General features: G+C 43.3%; 1 non-coding gene across 1 annotated transcript; it reads right to left on the bottom strand.

Annotated features, from left to right (window-relative positions):
- Window positions 1-3,117: 3,117 nt before the first annotated feature.
- On the bottom strand, window positions 3,118-3,238 carry LOC129687860 (U6atac minor spliceosomal RNA). Its single transcript, XR_008721827.1, has one exon. It is a non-coding gene; the product is annotated as a U6atac minor spliceosomal RNA (small nuclear RNA).
- Between the last annotated feature and the right edge of the window lie 3,248 nt (window positions 3,239-6,486).

The raw sequence follows: 6,486 nt of genomic DNA, 5'->3' as shown, positions 1-6,486 counted from the left end.
GGTAAAGGAACTTGCTTCAAGCCTAGAGTTCCATCCCTGGAAAACACATAATGAAAAGAGAGAATTACTTCTCACAAATTGTCTTCTGACTTCCAAATGCACACGTTGTGGTATTCTGTAGACACACACACACACACAATGTAAAAAAAATTAAGTGCTTTAAAGTAGGCATTATGATATATATTCAAAAACATGTGAAGAAGCTGAAATGTAGCCCTTTGTAGCATGTTGGGTTGGGTTGGCCTGGTATGTACAAGTCCTTTGGTGCTATTCTTAGCACGTTAAACAACAAAAACATGCCAAAATACCTTTACCAAACTGGTCTTGAGAGTGATGGCTTTTGGGAAATCTTTCAGGCTAGTTACAATTGCTGCAAAGAAAATAGCCAAATCCTTGCTTCAAAGGTCTTTTTAAATGACAGATTTCTAGCCACTCAGTACTGACACTGTTCCATATGGAATATGTCTCAGAACTCTAGAACTCTAATGCTCTAAGAATGTCCCTCAATCAGCACGTTGTCCACCTAGCTAAGGGACAGCTTCCTGGAATCAAGACGGCAGAACCTAGGTTATAATTAACTCAGACTTCCTTCTCCTCTTGTACCTTGGCCATGACCTTAATCCTCACCTAGATTTTCCATCCCATCTACGGATAAAAATTTGTTCTGAATTAGATCAACTGAACTGTGGTCCTGGTAGCCTTAGAAAATTGGCTGGATGGCTGCAGGGACTCTTAGGCCATACAATTAGACTTAAGCACGACTTGTATGAACAGACATACATCTCATTTAGGGATGATATCAGTTTTATCCCTTTATTTTTTTCCACTTGGATTAAAAACAAAGCTAACATTACTTGGTAAGGATAGAGCCACTGAAGCTTTTCAAGGTAATTTAGAGCAAACAGACTGTTTTCAGTTCCTGGTACCACAGCAATGGCAATGCAAAGGAAGAATGAGCAGGGGTGAGAGAAATGGGAATGGCTTTGGAAATGAGTGATTTCCAGCTGGATGGACTTAAAGTCAGATGTAACTGATAATCAGTGAGCCCACTGCTGCCTATCTAAAGCCCTCAAAGCCCTGCCCTATGTGAGCTCTTTGGTCTCCGAATTTTCAATTTTCAAATGTTTATTTAATTGAGTATATATCTGATCGTTAAGATGAGAGTTCGTGGCCACAGAGGATGGAGGCATCAGGTCCCCCTAGAGCTGGAGTTACAGGCAGTTGTGGGCTACCCTAGGTGGGTGCTGGGAACTGAGCCCAGGTCCACACAAGAGAAGTACAGACTATTAACTGCAGCCTCCCAATGCTGGAGACGAAGTTATCAGATTAAAGAACAGAATGGAGACTTTTTAATTTTTATTTTATTATTATTATTATTATTATTATTGTTGTTGTCACTGTTTTTGGTTTTCGAGACAGGGTTTTTCTGTGTATCCTTGGTTGTCCTGGACTCGCTTTGTAGACCAGGCTGGCTTCAACTCACAGTGATCTGCCCGCCTCTGTCTCCCTGGGTGCCGGGATTACAGGCAGGCATCCACCGTGCCTCGCTAAAATGAAGACTCTTACTTAGTTATTTATTTTTTTGTATGTGTGTGGGCATTTTGCTTGCACGTATGTTTGTGTACCACTTGTGTGCCTGGTGCCTATGAAGGCCAGAAGAGGGCTTAGGTTCCCTAGAATTGGAGTTACAGACAGTTGTGAGCTGCCACGTGGGTGCTGGGAATGGAACACGAGTCATCTGGAAAAGCAGTCAGTGCTGTCCACCACTGGGTCATTTCTCCAGCCCCCATTTATTCAGATACAGAGACAGGGCTTGGTGTAACCCAGACTGGCCTAGAGCTTCTATGTAGCTGAGGCTAGCCTTCGACTCCCCCATGCTGCTGCCGCCCCTAAGTGCTGGAAGGACAGGTGTGCACTACCACCCTGCCTGGCCCGAGAGAAGAAAAAGGAAGATCTCACCCGTGGCTGGACAGAGAGAAACAGACACTTTCCAGGACAATCCTCCCGGTTTCCTCCCCTCACCTGGAGTTGACCAGCTCTTACCACATCTTCCCTCCTTCCCTCCTTGTTCTTCCTCACTTAGGAAATACATTCCCAAACCATCCTCTACTATTTCTACCGAGTCTCTGTCTAGCTGTGCATTCTCTTTCTGTTCACCCACCATTTCACTTGTTCACTTATTTAATGATCAACAACAAAGTTATCATATACCTGCTATATATTTATATATTAGGATAATCGGTTGAGATTATGATGATGATGATGATGATGATGATGATGATGTGTGTGTGTGTGTGTGTGTGTGTGTGTGTGTGGTGTATGTATGTAGTATGAACACAGACGCCAGAGAAGAACATCAGCTGCCCTGCTTTCTCATTCTCCAGCTTATTCCCTTGACACAGGGTCTCTCATTGAATCTGGAACTAGGCTGGCAGCCAGCAAACCCTAGTGGTCCAGCTGTCTCAGCCCCCTTCTGGGGCTGGGTTTTCAGGCACATATGCAGCCATATCTGGCTTTTAATATAGATGCTGGGGATTCTAACTCAGGTCCTCACACCTGCTCAGCAAGCACTCTTACCCACTGAGCCAACTCCACGGCTTCTTCTGAAGGATTATTTTTAAATTTTATCTATTGTTGTTTTGGGGAGTGAGGTGCACATATACTATGGTGTGGGGCAGGGCGAAGGACAGCTTTCAGAAGTTTCCATTCTTTCTATCATGCACTTTGGGGATGAGACTCAGTAGTTTGTTTAGAGTTGCATGGCAAGTGCCTTTACCACTGAGACATCTTGCCAGCCTTTGTCTTGAGGTTTTATAAGACATACTTCCTAGCATGGCATGAGATGCACGCTTGTAATCTTACCACTTAGGAAGCTAAGGCAGGAGGGTTGCTATGAGTTCAAGGTCAGTCTGGGCTACAGAGTGAGTTCTAAGCCAGCCAGGGAAACCTAGAGTGTGAGATTCCATGTCAAAGAACCAAAATAAATTTGTAAAACAGTAAGAGGCATGTTTCCTGGATGGTTGCCAGATTGTTTTCCCTCTGCCAGGGATTGCACCTAGGGCCTCATGCCTACCTGTCAAGTACTCTGTTGTTGAGCTGCGTCACCCAGGAGTGGAGGTCCAGCAATGGTTAGATACCAATAATCAGGTGGCAATGCCTTAACTGCACGTTTATCGAACCCCAAGGCTTCTTCCATCTGTGTCAAGGGAGTGATAACTTCTTTCCCTTCATATGACACAGCTCCGTGTTTCCTATCTCTAAGAGGCTTACAACCCAGTGGAAGTGGTAGCAAAAATAAGCAATCACAAGCCATACAAAGTGCAAGCCGTGGTGAGGAGATCAAGAGCAGGCGTCTGCCTTGCATGTGAGGGATGAACCCCCAGGGGAGGCTGAGGAGGCTGGGGTGCAGAGGATGAGCTAGAAGTCAGCCAAGGGGAGATGATAATTGGCAAACAGACACATTAGACAGCAGGGATGGGCACCAAAGCAGGGGCAGACAGGACTCTGAACAGTGGCATCACGCTAGTTCAGGATGGCCAGGCCATGGGAATAGGTGTGTCATGGAGGCAAAGGGTAAAGGGGACTTAAACTGAACGATGAAGGATCTTGAAGATGCTAAGGACAGTAAAGTATTTTTTTAAGACTCCATTTTTTGTTTGTTTTTGTTTTTTAAGACACAGTTTCTCTGTGTAGCCTTGCCCGTCCTGCACTCCCTTTGTGGATCAGGCTGGCCTCGAACTCAGAGATCTGCCTGCCTCTGCCTCCCAAGTGCTAAGATTAAAGACATGAACCACTACTGCCCAGATTTAGGTTACTTAAAAAAAATTTATTTATTTTTATTTTATGTGCATTGGTGTTTAGCCTGCATGTATGTCTGTATGAGGGTGTTAGCCCTTGGAGTTACAGACAGTTGTGAGCTGCCCTGTGGGCACTGGGAATTGAACTTGGGTCCTCTAGAAGAGCACTCAGTGCTCTTAACCGCTGAGCCATCTCTCTAGCCCCAGTAGTAAAATTTTATTTATTTATTTATTTATTTATTTATTTATTTATTTATTTATTTACTTTTACTGTTTATTGGTTTATTTTATATTATAGGCATTGTATCACCATTCCTTTTAATGATGAATTTGATTTCACTTCAAATTAATTTTTTTATTATGTTACATTTTATTTACATTTTTAGTTCATTTTATGTTCAGCTTTTTTATAGTAATTTATATTTTTTATATTAATCACAGTTTACTTACTTTGTATCCCAGCCGTAGCCTCCTCCCTCATTCCCTCCCAATGCCTCTCTCATCTCCTCCCTGCCCCTTTCCAAGTCCACTGATAGGGGAGGTCCTCCTCCCCTTCCATCTGACCCTAGATTATCAGGTCTCTTCAGGATTGGCTGCAATGTCCTCTTCTGTGGCCTAGCAAGGCTGCTCCTCCCTGGGGGGTCGAAGAGCCAGCCATTGAGTTCATGTCAGAAATAGTTCTTGTTCACCTTACTAGCAAAACCTGATACTGAGCTACCATGGGCTATATTCGAGCAAAACTAAGTAGCCCAGGCTGGCCTCGAACTCGTGATCCTCCTGCCTCTTCCTCCTTCAGCAAATCCTACCGGTGTGTGCCACCACAACCGGCTCAAATTAATTTTTACAACATTAAAAAATTACCTTGTTGGGCTGGAGAGATGTCTCAGAGGTTAAGAGCACTGTCTGCTCTTCCAAAGGTCATGAGTTCAATTCCTGGCAACCACATGGTGACTCACAACCATCTATACTGAGATCTGATACCCTCTTTTTTTTTTTTTAAGAATTGTTTGTTTTATGTATATGAGTGTTCTATCTGCATTTACACCTGCCAGAAGAGGGAATCAGTTCACATTATAGATGGTTGTGAGCCACCAAGTGGTTGCCAGGAATTGAACTCATGACCTTTGGAAGAGCAGACAGTGTTCTTAACCTCTGAGCCATCTCTCCAGCCCCTAGAAAATACTTTTATACTCATGGGGAATTAATTTTTTAATTAATTTATTTATTCACTTTACATCCTGACTGCAGCTCCCTCTTTCTCCTCCTAGTCCCTCCCTCACACACACACACACACACACACACACACATCATTTTCCCTTCTCCTTGGATATGAACCTGAACTGGCACATTAAGTTGTTGCAGAACTATGGGCATCTTGTCCCACTGAGGCCAGACAAGACAGTCCAGTTAGGGAAACAGGATCCAAAGGGAGGCATCAGAGTCAGAGAGAGCCCTGCTCCAGTTGCTGAGGGAGCCACATGAAACTGAGACAAAAGAATTGTGAATCCCAGGTCATTCTGGGCTACATAGTTCCAGGTCAAACGAGGCTGTGAGACCCTGCTCTCTAAAAACCAAAGTTAATACAATAGGAAAGAAAATCTCTGGTGTCTGGTGGCCATAGTTTTGGCATAGTTTGGCAGTCAGGTGGCAGTGGCTTGGGGAGTCCTGGGAAGGCTTAAAGAAAGAGGAAGGCTGTGAATTACAGTTCACTGTTTCCAGGAACTTGATATCTTCATGGATCCATTTGTCTTTCTTTTTGTTTGTCTGTTCGTTTGTTTGTTTCTTGTTTATTTTCTTTTCTTTTGAAACAGGGTCTTGCTCTATAGCTCACGTTAGCTTTGTGTAACCTATCCTGGTCTCAAACTCCTGATCCTCCTGTCTCCATCTTCCCACTGTTGGGATTACAGATGTGCTATCATATCTGGTCTTTCCCTTGTCTTTAGTCTTCTCCTTAAGAGATAGGCTCAACTCTCTCTGTCTTTAAATTTCTTTAAAAAAAAAAAAAAAACTTTCTTCATTCTCATACTAATGATCTGTCTTTCCTCTTTGTTAGTAAATTGAAGTATATAAAGATAACATAAATCTTCTGTCTGTTAATATTTTCCTCTTATCTGTTTTCTGATCTAGACAGCCTGGTAACACACACACACACACACACACACACACACACACACACACACACTCAATGCATACACTTTTTAAAAGATGCTTGAGTCTTTGTATTTTATTTTACGTATAGGAGTGTTTTCCCCACATGAATGGATATGCAGCATACAGGTGCCTGGTGCCCAAGGCAGCCGGAAGAGGGAATCAGATCCCCTGACCCTGGAGTTACCAACAGTTGTGAACAGCTTTGCTGGGAACTGAACCCAGATCCTCTGCAAGAACAGCAAGTGCTCTTAACTACTGATCCATCTCTCCAGCCCACACTCACTCATTTTGTTATCCATTCATCTTTGCTTCCACTCTTTTTCTCACTTCCTACATTAAATACTTCAACAAGACTTACTCTGGCTTGAAGGGTCTCCAGCATCTGGGGCTGGTGACATGGCTCAGCAGGTAAAGACACTTGCTGCTTTGCCTAATGGCTTGAATTTAAACCCTGGAATGCCTGTGGTGGAAAAAAAAAAAAAAAAAAAAAAAAAAAAAAAAAAGAACTGAGTCCTCAAAGTTGTCCTCTGGTCTACTC

The sequence above is a fragment of the Psammomys obesus genome, unplaced genomic scaffold (assembly GCF_907164565.1).
Source record: "Psammomys obesus unplaced genomic scaffold, mPsaObe1.curated_primary_1811, whole genome shotgun sequence".
Taxonomy (NCBI): domain Eukaryota; kingdom Metazoa; phylum Chordata; class Mammalia; order Rodentia; family Muridae; genus Psammomys; species Psammomys obesus.
This window is presented reverse-complemented; position numbering and strand designations above follow the sequence as displayed.